Below are 13,510 nucleotides of genomic sequence, written 5' to 3'. Positions count from 1 at the left end.
GTGTTGTTTCTAGTGTTTCAAGGGCAGAGTGCAAGGCTGCCGTTGCTTTGCCTACAGAAGAACCAGCTAGAGTTACACCAATCCATGCTCCAGCTAAAAAAATACAGAAGAATCATAGAATGCTTAAAAAAGAACGTGCCAGAGAGGGCAGCGTAAACTGGCCAAAAATAATGAGAAAACTGGCCAAAAATAATGAGGGCTACACAACGGAAAAAAACAACAGTGGATGCTTATTATAAAAGGTTTACATAGATTCATAGCAAGTACAGCTGAGTTGAAGAGCCCGAAAGGGAAGGTGTTAGTGGATTCCTATCAGATTTCATTTTGGGTTTGCATCCTGAGCTTAGGTCTTATGTTCTGCAGACGGAATGAAAAATATTTATAAAAAACCTTAACTCTTCTCATCTTCCAGTTGCCACCGCCGTGTCCTGCCACTTCGCTGCCCTTCCCTTGATGTGGTGTACCAGCATTCACTGGGACCCAGCACAGGCTCCCCAACAATCCTGGTGCTGCTTTGATGCTAAAGCTAGCATGAAAGCAGCATCAGGATTGGTTTAAGCCTCTTGGACTGCCGGCCAGACACAACCCTGGGGTCTGTGTAGTTTGTCCAGCCAAGCTATTTAACACAGCCGGGCTGCAGAAACCTAAGTGTGCATGTGTGTTTGGTCGGCCTGAGACCCTACCATCTCCTGTGGCCCAGCCCGCTGAGCCAGCAGCTGAAAGATAAAATGATAAACAAATATTGTTTTATCTTTCAGCTCGTGGCTTAGCTGGGGGAAGACGCTCCTTCACCATTGCGAAGGAGCCGCGCCTCAGCAAGATCCATTGTTTCTCAGCATGATTTCCTCGGTTTTTATCAAAGACACACACCAGAAACCAACATTTGAAAAACAGATGTCTCTATTGACTTCACTTCAGTCAAGATGGCAAAACCCTAAACCCTGAAACGCTGCTGTCAATTCCAGACAATAATAAAGATGAAGATGAAGACCCTGACCATGATTGGGTTAACCTGACAGAACTGTGTACCAAAAGATGTTCCTCTTGAAATGGCTGCTCTGATTATGTTTATAGATGGCTCTTGTCTGAGAGACCATCAAGGAGCACCAGAGGCTGCCTCTACAATCTGTTCCATTTCTGAAATCATTGAAGCATTATACTTGCTTGACGTAACTTCAACAGAAGTGTCAGATTTAATTCCACTGAAAAGAGCTTGTTGTCTTGCAGATGAACTAGGCATAACAATTAAACAGGCAGCCCATATGGATTTGGAGTAGTACAATATTTTTGCCAGCAATAAACTTAAAGGAGATTTATTACATCATCTGACACTCCCATGATAATTGGTTTCTACATTCTCAATCGTTTTGAAGCAATACAACAACCAGGAGAAACATCAGTGGTCATATGTACAGCCCAGAAAGCTGGTGATGACATAGTCACGATGGGTAATAATTATGTGGACTAAGTGGCTAAGTACTCTGCCCTTGCAGCTGTGAGATCAAATTAGCAAACACCAGTACAAGAGTAAGAACAATGTGACACCAGTGCAAAGGTTGTTGGGACTGTGGAAAACTCATGTTGAGAGGGTTAACAGTACGATTTGGCTTGCCAATGTTTATTGAGAAATAGTGAGGAACTTGTTTTAAAAATGAAATAATAATATTTTTAATATGTACTGCATTTCCAGTTGAACACAGGTTCCACTGTAGTTATCATCCACAATTGTCAGGAGTGGTTAACAAGATGAATGGCACCATCAAAATTAAGGTGGGCAAGGATTGTGCCTTTACAAATTTAAGGTAGCCCGTGCTCTTCCTCTTGTTCTCATGAGCATTAGAAGCACGCCAAATAAAAAGACTGGTCTCTCACCTCACAAAGTTTTGAAGGGGTGTGCTATGAGAATTCTCTACATTCATTCAGCAACACTTGTGTCACTAATAATGATATATGGTATTAGGTTCCCGAAAGGGCCTTGCTGATGTGGGGAAATCTGTTTTTCATCAGGTGAATGTAGCAACAGCACCAACAAAAAGAAATTGAGGCCCGGATTTATCAGGGGATTATACTGCTCTTGAGTCACATAGGGTGACCTAAGGCAGCAATGCAAGCCCTCATGTCAGATTTACTAATCTGCTTTAAAGCAAGGCAGTTGAAGCCGCTGCCTTGTCTTACATTGCATTGAGATGCTGTTCCATGGGTGGAGTATGGATGTTCCTATGCATCCACCCATGGATTTTGGTACTTTCCCAAATTTAGAAAGTGTGAAAATGATACACCTTCCAAACAGAGGCATAACGATGAGAAATATGGTTATTTCTCCTTGTTATTTCTTCCTATGTGTTCTTCATTCCACAGCAAACATTGAAAAGGAAACTCCTCTAATGCAGTCACCCTTGCCCCATGAACAAGGGTGCCTACATTGTTGCTTGGCAGCAACAAGTGTACCAACATTGAGAGAGAGTAGGAATGCACCATATGTTAGTACATTTGGTGCATTTGCGCCCTTTCAATTTGCCACAGCAAGCAAGTTGACTTGTTGTGTTGAACTGCATCAATTCTTAGTTATTCTGGCCCTCAGTGACCTCCACTACAACCAGACAATTGGATTTTGATCAAGAAGCAGGTTCTCAAGATTTGCCTGTAACCAAGATGGAAGAGGCCATATCAAGCTGTGTTTGTGACTAACAATGGTATGATGTATTCTGGAATCTTCCAGAGGAGCCACACTGTTTCCACAAGAAGAATAGAGACAGGAGGAGAAGAAATTAGTGGCAACAACCACTAATTCACAGAGTCAAGCTCAAACTCTCAGCATGGATTCAGAAGGGGGAGAAGTGAACTTGAAAATGGTGTAGTTGGTGATACAGGTGAGAGTGAAGATATTGGTGAAGGTACTAGTACGCATTTTACATTTAAAAATCAGAGTGAAGAACTGTTGCAAAGTCACAAGCACCAGGACAGTCTCTGATCCAGTTCATGAAAAAAACTCCAGCTGAAAATGTGAGTCTTAAGAACCCCCAAGGGAAAGAACAATTCCCTGTAAGTTGAGTTACTGCTGCTGACCAAAGTTCAAGTTCAATATCAAGATGAGTGAAGCAGACTCAGCATGAGACACAAGTGAAGACACAAAAAATTGAGAGACTGCATCAAACGAATTTAAGTGGCCCAAGGTGGCAAAGAAAACATGAAAAAGAAGACATTGGAATAGTGAAATATTAAAGTCAAATAGGAAAGAACCGGAAATAATTTAGTAGATTCTCAGAATAGTGACAATAAATCACCAGTTGCCAAGAAAACAAGAAGAAAGAGAATCCCAAACAGAATGTACACATCAACTGAGTGGGCATACCTGGCATCTGTTTCTGAAAAAAAAAAGAAAAGTCAGATGTGTAAATCTCTAACTGGAAAACCTGTTGACAATTCATCTTTAAAGATGAGCTAGAGGAAGACGAACAACCTTTAATTTTGGCAAATTCTGATATATGTGACATTTTGAAGATAAGTTATAGTACTTTGCAAGAAAATCATTATTGGTCCTTTACCACAGTATCGGAACAAAGAAATAGAGTCATGAATCTTTGAACTGAATAAATGAGCTGATAAACTTCAGCATCTGTTTTTTGATTGTTGATTTGTGTTTTTAAAACCAGAAGACAAGAAGAATTTATTACTGTTTTGAAAAATATCTTGAGCCTGAGCCCCTCAAGTGTTTGAAAGTTTAGTTTTGTTTTCCCCAAGAAGAAATGATATGTAACAGATTATGTAGAATTGAGAATTGGTCTATTATTGTACCATATTTCTCCAAATGGATATATCATCACAAGTAGAAATAACTACAATGCATAAAAAAGTTAAACGTTACACAGTGACAAATATGTTAATGTTATGAGTAACTTTGGGATAAGCATTAATGCAACCTTATTGAAAGAATATACCGATATAATGGGAGTTTGAAGATGTTTCATACTTTTCTCAGTTCTGCATATGAAAGAGCAACATATTATTATCAAATAGCAATGTAGGTTCACAAGTGCAAATGCTTAGCAAAATTGTTATTTCAGCCCCTGAAAATCTGTATTTCTCAAACCTGGTTGATTACATGGTGGGTGAAGAAGGGGCCTTGGGATATGCTGCGATGTTTATTAGCCCAAATGTCTTCAATCAAGCATATTTGAGATGGTTGTAGTGGTCTATAAAATATATTATTTATGTTTAAAAGTTACATTATTGAATTAAATATATTTTGGGCCTGATTACAAGTTTGGCGGTCCCGTGAATGCCATGTTGGTGGTCCAACTGCCAACAGTCTGGCAGAGCAAACTGCCATATTATGAGTTTAGTAGTCAAACAAATAGAAGACCACCAGTGGTCCACTGGCACCGCCAGGCTGCACAGACTACAATGGTCACAAGAAAGCAAAAATAGGCCGTCAGAGACAGAATTTCCACTGGATCCATTACGAGGTTGCACACTGCCAATCCGACGGTGGCGGTCCAACCACCATGTACATGCTGACAGTAACACACTGTATAAAGGGAGACTCACCTGCAGGCAGCTGTAGACGCCTGGGGCCATCATGGAGCCATTCACAAACATCATGCCGCTACTGCTGCTCATCAAAAGACAATGAAATCAGCATTGACGTGGATGCCATCAACCATAAGTGCACACACCAACCTGTATCATTAACCTTTAAAAACAGTGTGAAGTGCTGGCCAACACATCCTAGGTGGGGTATGCCACGGGCAGCCGGTACGTTTCATACAACACACACTCACTCCAATAATGGCACACTGTTCTCCCCAGAATTGAGTCCTAAAGGCCATGCAATATCCACAGGAAGGGAGAACCAAGGGGGCAGGTAGGCACCTCAGGAATGTTCCAGGGGTGGTATCAGATTTGGGAGTTGGGGTTTGGGCTTGGGAGGGGTAGTCATCTTCTTGGGAGGGGTAGGCTTCTTTTTTGGGAGGGGTGGGCTTCTTCAGGGGAAAGAGGAATGTGTACTTACAGGGCAGCAGGGGAGGCCTTGGAAGTGGAAGGGAAGGACTGGGAGCCTGGGCCTGGGATGGGTGGTGGGGGAAACAAGGCAAATTTTACAGTCAAATAAGAAAACATTTTTGGATATACAGGGACAGTCATCAGAATGGGGATGGGATTTGGAGGTTGAGGGAGTGGCTGTAGGCTGTGTAGGTGTGGGTGTCTTGTGTGTGTGATATATGAGGTATGCTTGTGTGTGGTGAGTGAGTGAGGAGGTTTTTGTGTCTTGGGCTTGGGGGCTGGAGGTGCTGTGGGATGCTGTGGAGCGTGGGTGTCTGTTGAGGTGCTGACTGCAGGTATGGTGGATGGGGTGGATGTAGGTGTGTCTGTGTGTGGTGCTTGTGGTGAATGTCTGAGGGTCTACTGGAGTGGTGTCTGTGGGTAGGATTGGTGTGGTGGCTGTCAGTGACTGTTACAGTGGTGTCTGTAGGTATGCTTCATGTTGTGTGTGTGATGCTAGGGGTGGTCGGGGTGTCAGGAGGAGTTGTGACTGCTGCAGTGTCTGTGGGTGGATGTTGTTTGTGTGCCTGCTGGTGTGTCTTGTGGTGCTTGTGTGCACTACATTTGTCTGTTGCGGTGGATGCATGAGGATCAGTTTCTGTGCTTTGGGTAGCTAGGGGAAGGGGGAATTTGGACTGGGAAGAAGGAGTTGGAGGGAGGAAGGAAGGTGGGGAGTAACTGGCTGCTGTCAGTGTGGTGGTCACAGCCTGAAAAGATCTTTTAAGGCCAGACATTGCACCATGAATGTCTTCCAGGAATGCATTAGTCTGTTGGAGTTGTCTTGCTAATCCCTGGATGACATTCACAATGGCTGTTTGACCCACAGAGATACTTCTCAGGAGGTCAATTGCCTCCTCACTACCTGCCTCCTCACGGGGGTAGCAGTGGTAACAGGAGCTGGGACCAAGGTGCCTGTGTCAAATGAGACCCTCACCCTCTTGGGTGAGCAGGCATGGCCAACTAAGTGGGGAGCAACAGAGATTGTGGTTGTGGGGATAGGACTAGAGGTGGCAGACATGGATGGTACGGCGGTGGTCTCCGATGGGTCCTTTACCACTAGAGAGGGGCCACTGGAGGAGGATTTTGATGATGAGGATGTAAATCCCGTCTCCCCTGTGGCACTCCCCTCACCCTCCAGGCCCCTGGGTCCCTATGTGTGGGGGGTATCTTGACCCGAGTTCCCGTGGCCAGAGGCTTCCCCACTCAGCTGTGCCCCATCTGCTTCACCTGCCTGTGCTGATGCTGCAAAAAGAGTCAGAAATAGAGTCATAACATATATATAATAGCACTTCAATCACAACTTTAATTTACATACAATACCATCATGTTAAGTAGGCTCCATCCAAAACTTTCACCTATGTGCCATAACATATGCATGCATGCCATCTGGGCTTACCAAAGATAGCCACAGGCTAATAAGGATCCCAGACAACTACAATTGCATGACTGAAGTCTTGCAACCACAATAACCATACAACAACTAGGTGACCTCTCCAGCCTCACAGCTGTGCCACATGCAACACACCCCAGTTAACTTGTAGCCAACATTAGTATCCCTTTGTAAAGTATCTTCCCCTATTTCACACACACGTTTCTGCACACATCTATTTTGCACTTACATGATGTACCAAGAATTTGAGGTGATGCCAATGAAATCTAGCCATCTCAGATACAAAAGTGCAAAATCCTGGAGTAGGTGACACAGAAATTCCCTTGTCACAATGGACACATTTAAAAAATGCACAGCTCAAAAAGTGAGACCCGTCCAAGTAGAGTCGAGGAGGTAGTATCAATGTCACTCAGATAGGAATCACATGTGTCATTGAAAGGAACAAGATTGATGTCAGTTCCAATATGTCAGGGAGAGATGTCTCCAGAATACACACAACAATGAATCGGTAAGCCCTAGGATAGTCACCACTAATGTGTGACACCCATTACAATGACATCATCTGAGTGTGTCTGTAGTAAACATCTGTACCTTGCACGTTGGGCGAGACACAGAATTTGCAAGGACTAATAGAAGGGCCCCAACCTTTTGTTCAATGAGAAACAACATCACTATCCACATCTTAGACATGCCAATCCTCATATCTGACTGTGGATGAATGCCTGAACCCAAACACATGTGATGTCAACATCACTGCAAGCCACTCTATGATGCATGACAACTGTCAGGGAACAATCCTCAGTTATTAAACATGTACAGTGACTTTTTCCTCATGATTCCACATCAAGAGCATATAAAAAACAGAGTGATTCCACAATCTGGGCCTACCTGTCATGTCCTTATTTCTACTGCAACCCTACATGCCAAATGACACACTATGACGCATTAAGGTATCTGTCAGACAATAAACAATGCTGACACACTCTGTGGCACAACATGAAATGGACCACCATTGTAAATGAACTATGCTACTAACAGTTTTCCATGCACATATATGTGAGCAAATATAGTCATCATCCCATCAAAATGGGTAGACCATGCATGAAATTACTACTATGTGACCAAACAAATGCGTCACATACCATGGGCTCCCAGGATTCATCACACTGTCTGTACTGTGGGAATATTATTTATGCAATGAGCAGGGCTGCGGGAGTAAGGACCTGTCAAGGGTCAGAGACAAGCATTAATAGTGATGTCAAGTGCACATTAATCACAGATCATTCATTCTCTACTAAAACCATTTACATACTCATCAGGGAAAGAACCTCAATAAGCAGCATACTAGTACAGAGCCCAGACTGGTTCACATAACAGGATATACTGGGATACAGGGAGTGGGCACAGTGTCATAGTTACATAGTGAAAATGACTCAACTCCAGGATAGACTTGGACCCATACTGGGAGATACATTTGACTGACACTGGTCTGTGCAGGTTGAGCAGACAGAACCTACATGAAACTCCATTCCTATCACTTCCATGCATGACATTAAATCATTTAGTCAACAGCAATTTGGTATGTGTTGTATATGTATAGAGCCAATCTAGCATGTGAGGAGGGAAAATATGTTGAAGTACAGTAAAAAAAAGTGGGTATGAGGTACTTACCTGCTCCACTGGTGGACCATAAACCTGAACATACAGAGGGTGGACCTCCACCACTAGCCTCTCCAGCTCCTCGGAGAAGAAGGCAGGGGACCTCTCACCTGTTGCACATGGCATGATTGTTCCCAGAGGTGGTACACAGCAGCTCAGGTTGTGGAGGTCTTTCTGGCAGCAGTTTCAGGGGTAAAGTGAGGTATTTTTCAGAATGGCGGTCAAGTCTGCCACATACGCGACCATCACTGCTGATGTACACAGCCATTGGCCTGCAACCACCACTGGCAAAAACGTTAGCCTATGGCTGTGTCCACCACTGAAGGAACCGCCTACTGCCATGACGACTTTTGTCAGCAGTTATGGGTGGTTCCCAATGTCCTGTGGAGTAGGTCAGGCCCCCGCCATTTTAGAGGCATAATAGGAGGTATACAGCTAAGAAAAATGTGTCACAACTCTGCAAATGTATTTTCTACCAATGATAAGTGCTTGTCTTGTCCTGCTATGTAGGTTCTTCAACTTGGACACCATTTTTGTACATTGCTAGGCACATATGGCAACTTGCTTTGGGGAACAGACCCCCCCCAACAATGGTAATTTAAGTCTGCGACATCAAGTCACAGTCCGAGTGGCAAGTTTCATGCACAAATTTTTGCTGTTCACATAAATGAGGTGTACACATTTGTGGCAAAGCAAGGGGCAAACATGTTAATTCTGTGTCATTGACAGTGGTGATGTGTACTGTGTATCATGTCCTCAACTTATGACATGTCTTGTCACAGTTTGTCATTGACATGCATAATGTATGTTGCAAAGACAAATTGAATGATGGCTAAACTCATCACTTGTCCTACATAGGTACCCAGGGAAAGGAAGGATCAGACATCCTTTTATCTACAGTCCACTGCCAGTCCTTCGCATCATGGAAAAAAGACACATTATCCAGATCTACCGTCTGAATAGGCAAACAATTGTGGATCATCTGGAGTCAGATCTGATGCCTGCCATTCTTCGCCCAAATACCTTACCACCCATTAAACAATTCATGGCAGTGTTGCACTTCCTGGCCACAGGGTCTTTCCAAAATACAGTGGCCCTATATGCTGGGATGTCCCAGTCTATGTTCAGGCTTTTATTAAAGGATGTACTCTTAGCAATTTTAAAATACCACAGCTACATCTGGTTTTCTCAACATGAGTATTCCACCCATGTAAAGGCTGACATTTATGGTGTGGCGCACATCCCACATGTTGTGGGAGCCATTGATGGTGCACACTTTGCCTTGGTTCCACTGTATGTCAATAAACAAGTCTATTGGAACAGGAAGAACTTCCATTCCATCAATGTCCAAATTGTTTGTATGGCAGACCTCTACATTTTACAGGTCTATGCCCATTATCTGGGTTCAGTCCATAACACCCTTATCATGCAGAATATTGCATTCCATTGCTGATGTCACAACTTTACCCAGAGAGGACCGGCCTGTTTGTCAAGTCACTTATGTCATGTTTGTTTGTATGCAATGTCTGCTGTAAAACATTTGGATGAGAGGGACTCATAGTTGCACATATGTCCCACTCCATTACATGGGACTCTCCATACCCAGACTGTCCATGGTTGTTGACACCAGTGAGGAACCCGAGTATGCCAGGGAAAGTCCGCTTTGATGATGCCCATGGAAGAAAAACAGCGTGTCGTGGAGTGGGCTTTTGGGCTCTTGAAAGCCAAATTTAGGTATCTGGACAAGACAGGTGGAGCCCTCCTCTACTCATCCAAAAAAGTATGGAAGATCTTCGTGGCCTGCTGCATGCTCCACAACATTTCCCTGAGGAGAGATATCCCATATATTCCAGATGAGGGGAAGGTAACAGTACTACCTGGTGAGAATCCTGAAATACCAATTGAGGATGAAGAGGAAGGTGAAGGCTTGTGGGCAGATCTCATCAATCACTACTTCATTTGAGTGTATGTATGTAATGTTTTGTGTGTGATTGCTGTAACTGTATTGGGAGCTGTTGGGTCAGGGTGTGTTGAGTAGGGTCTTTTTTTCGAATAGAAGGAGATCTCATGGTATGCAGATGTTAGACGTGCCATCCTTGATGTGGTCTCCCCAGAGGCACTGTGTGTGGCCAATAGGTGAGGACAATGACCCTATACCCTGTGAATAGTTGTCTGGGTCTGGGGTTGTCCCTAAGGGTTAGTGTGTGTCTAACAGTTGTCCCTCGACATTTGCAGGTGACTCTGGGTACCCCAACCTGTCATGGCTACTGACCCCTGTGAGAAATCCCAGGACAAGGGCAGAGGAACGCTACAATAAGGCACATGGGCGAACTAGGAGAGTGATTGAAAGGACCTTCGGTCTCCTGAAGGCCAGGTTCCGGTGCCTCCATATGACAGGTGGTTTTCTCTACTACTCACCAAAGAAGGTGTGCCAGATCATCGTGGCCTGCTGTATGCTGCACAACCTGGCTTTGCGACGACAGGTGCCTTTTCTGCAGGAGGATGGTCCAGAAGGAGGTCTTGTGGCAGCTGTGGAGCCTGTGGACAGTGAAGAAGAGGAGGCAGAAGAAGAGGATATCGACAACAGAAACAACGTAATCCCGCAATACTTCCAGTGAGACACAGGTAAGAAGATGTCACTGCCTCACACATCTCATACTATTGTTTGAACTAGCATGAGTCTGTCAGTTTCACCCAGTGTATGGACCCTGACTTGTCACTTTGCCTTTCCAATTCACATATGTGGGTCCCACTGTGTGACCTCTGCTATCTTACCTCATGGACTAGAGCTGTGTTACATCGGGATGTTGACAATACAATTGACATTGCTATATTCCATAGTTATTGTGAATACACGTGTGAAAGCACAGACTGACTCCAGATTGGTTTGTGATTCAAGGGTGTTTATTTCTGTGCAAATAAGTGGAGGGGGTTGTAAAATGGTCAGGGGTGATGGTGCAGGAATGTCCAGTCTATTTGTTTCACAGGTGCATTGTCCAAAGGGGCATAGGAAGTGGAGCTAGGGAAGTTGATGGATAGACAGGGTGACAAAGTGGGACAGAAGGATGACATTCAGGGGGGTCTCATTTCCTGGCAGAGTCTTGGCATTGTTCTCTGTCTTTGTCCTGGATCTCAGGTACCGTTTGTGGGGTGGTTCTCCATCTGCAGGGGGTGGGGTGCTGGTGTCGTGGTCCTGTGGCGGTGCCTCCTGTCCACTAGCGCCGGCGGAGGTGGTGGGCTGTTCATCATCCAGGCTAGTGTCAGGGGCCCCTTGTTGTGCCACAGTGTCTCTCCTGGTGTTCACAAGGTCCTTCAGCACCTCTACAATGGTGACCAGGGTGGTGTTGATGGACTTAAGTTCCTCCCTGATCCCCAGATAGTATTCCTCCTGCAGCCGCTGGGTCTCCTGAAACTTGGCCAGTACCGTTGTCATCATCTCCTGGGAATGATGGTACGCTACCATGATGTTGGAGAGGGCCTCATGGAGAGTGGGTTCCCTGGGCCTGTCCTCCCCCTGTCGCACAGCAGTCCTCCCAGTTCCCCTGTTTTCCTGTGCCTCTGTCCCCTGAACCATGAGCCCACTGCCACTGCCCCCAGGTCCCTGATTTTCTTGGGGTTGCGGGTTTGCCTGGGTTCCCTGCAGTGGTGGACACACTGCTGCTTGACGTGTCCTGGGGACAGAGGGATGGGCCCACTGGGTGGGTGCTGTGCTGGTGTTTCCTGAGGGGGGAGGCTCTGTGGTGGCATGTGCCAGAGGAACCGACTGGCCCGAGGTCCCAGATGGGCCGGGCTGGTCATCTTGATCCAGTTGGACAGAGCTGCTGTCATCACTGTGGGCCTCTTCTGTGGGGGGAGTGGACATGTCTGGAACCTCCTGTCCGGTGACGTTGGATAGGGGAACTGCAGGGGTGTAAAGGCATGATCATTGCATCTGTGTGTGCCATCGTGTGCAATGGGTGGGTGACCCTGTACTCCAGTGCTTGCATTCCTGTCTAGGACCTTGTTTGGTTTGGGGTCTGTGTGGGTATCTGTAGTGGACATGCTTTGGTGATGGGTGTCCATGCTTTTGTGTTGCTTGCAGGGCTTGGTGTTGGGATAGGTGGGTTGTGATAGTGGGACATTTGTGAGGTGTTGGAGTGATGGGGGTGAGGGTGGGGTATGTGATGACATGCAGGTAGGGTATGGGATGTAATAGTTAAGAGTTAACTTACCAGAGTCCATTCCTCCTGCTACTCCTGCGAGGCCCTCAGGATGCAGTATAGCCAAGACTTTCCCCTCCCATGTTGTTAGTTGTGGGGGAGGAGGTGGGGGTCCGCTGCCAGTCCTCTGTACTGCAATCTGCTGTCTTGAGACTATGGAACGCACCTTCCCCCGTAGGTCATTCCAACTCTTCCTGATGTCATCCCGTGTTCTTGGATGCTGTCCCACTGCGTTGACCCTGTCTACGATTCTGCGCCATAGCTCCATCTTCCTAGCAATGGAGGTGTGCTTCACCTGTGATCCAAAGAGCTGTGGCTCTACCCAGATGATTTCCTCCACCATGACTCTGAGCCCCTCCTCAGAGAACCTGGGGTGTCCTTGAGGTGCCATGATGTGGTGTGGGTGATGTGTGAGGTGGTGTCGGTTGTGATGTGTGAGGGGATGTGTTTGTGTGTGTTGTCTGAGGTGCGTGGATATTGTGTGTGTGATGGTGTTGTGTGCCTGTGGATGCTCGTGTTGTTTCTGATGGTGTCTCTCTCTGGGCTTCTTTCTCAATTTTGGCTGTAAGGGTTTGTGGGAGATGTTGGTGTGTGTTATATATTGTATTGGGTGTGTGGGAGTGGTGTGTGTATGTGCATCAGGTGTGTGTATTTTGAATTGTCCAATGTGGTTGTGTTTTGTAAGTGTGTGTGTATTTTGAGCAGGCGGTGTGTACCGCCAATGCTTTACCGCGGTTGAAAGACCACCACGTGGATTCGTGGGTCGTGATAGTGTGGGCGTATTCCTGTTGGCGTGATGGTGAAGGTTTTGGTATCGCCAGTTTATCACTGACCTTTGGTGTGGCAAACTTGTATGGGAGATTTTGGGCTGTGGGTCGTAATAGCTGTAGCGGAATTCCGCTGCCGCAGCCGTGTGTTGGCAGTCTTATGCACGGCAGTAAGCGGGATTTACCGCCAATGTTGTAATGAGGGCCTATATTATAACATCTACCTCCAATATTAAACAGTGACATTTGGTTAAGGTCATGTACACATTGGATTTGCAGATTTCCCTTATGTGACAGGTACACATGCTATCAATTTTATTGACCTGACATCTGAGTAACAAACCAATTCCATTTCAGTCAACCAACTTCAGAATGTCTGAGTTTATTAGCACTTGAATGGATGGTCATAGACTTATTTATTGCCAGCAGTGCAGGCTAAACAGTGGCTGGGCAGG

The sequence above is a fragment of the Pleurodeles waltl genome, chromosome 3_1 (assembly GCF_031143425.1).
Source record: "Pleurodeles waltl isolate 20211129_DDA chromosome 3_1, aPleWal1.hap1.20221129, whole genome shotgun sequence".
In the NCBI taxonomy this organism is placed as follows: domain Eukaryota; kingdom Metazoa; phylum Chordata; class Amphibia; order Caudata; family Salamandridae; genus Pleurodeles; species Pleurodeles waltl.
The sequence above is the reverse complement of the archived record's forward strand: the minus strand, read 5'-3'. Positions refer to the sequence as shown.